Source organism: Capsella rubella, unplaced genomic scaffold (genome assembly GCF_000375325.1).
Source record: "Capsella rubella cultivar Monte Gargano unplaced genomic scaffold, Caprub1_0 scaffold_7, whole genome shotgun sequence".
Lineage (NCBI taxonomy): Eukaryota > Viridiplantae > Streptophyta > Magnoliopsida > Brassicales > Brassicaceae > Capsella > Capsella rubella.
This window is the reverse complement of record NW_006238917.1, coordinates 135610-136524: the sequence shown is the minus strand read 5'-3', so window position 1 is coordinate 136524 and position 915 is coordinate 135610.

Genomic DNA, 915 nt, shown 5'->3' with positions numbered 1-915 from the left:
TCAGCTTCGGAAATCGCATGCATTGGCCGGTTTTAGGGTCGGATTTCGGCAGCACAAGCCATCTCTGGCTGCCGGACACGTGGCAGACATGGAGAAGAAAAAGGATTTTTGTCCGATTTCGTTCATTGCATCTTCTCCCATATCTTCGCAAATATTTTCTCCGGATTTTGTCAGGATTTTCTCTGGCTTTTCTTGTCGGAAATTGCCAAGTGTCAAAGCTGTCGAGTGCAGATACACTGAACCTTGCCGGATCGGATTTTCTCCGGATTTCCTCGATCGGCCATTGACAGAAATGATGAAGTCTCGACACTCTTCGTTCCTTCTTCGTTTCTTCGGCGATCCGCTTCGATCAAACTTCATACTTAGCCATTTCATGGCTTTGGGACGAAACGCTTTGCTTTGATTTCGGTCCCAACTTCACACGGTCGGTAACGCACCTCTCCGGCTACGTTTCATCGCACATCTCTCGACCACCTTTCGCTCCCTTCGATTACGCCTCGATCGAACTTCGTTTTTACTCCTTCCAACTCTATCGGAGTTCTTTTCTCACCCGTTCATCGATGATTTTTCATCCGGTCACTAGGTCAGGGTGAGGGTCACTACATTCTCCCCTCCTTATAAGAATTCGTCCTCGAATTTAAGCGCTGGTCTTTTCTCCTTCGCTTGACGTCTTCAACTTCTTAAACGCTACTTCTTCTCGGGTTTTCGGTTCTTCGCAGTCACCTCCATTGATTTTTCGACAATTCGCTTCTCGGCCTCCTTCGATTACTCCTTCTTCTTAAGACCTTTGGTTGGAGTAGTTCTCCATTAACTTCCTAGACCTTTTTATGACTCGATCTCCACCACTTAGGTTTCGATCTTTCTTTTCGGCAATCATCGTGAAATTTGGTTTCCTCCTTGGCCTTCTTTCGGCTC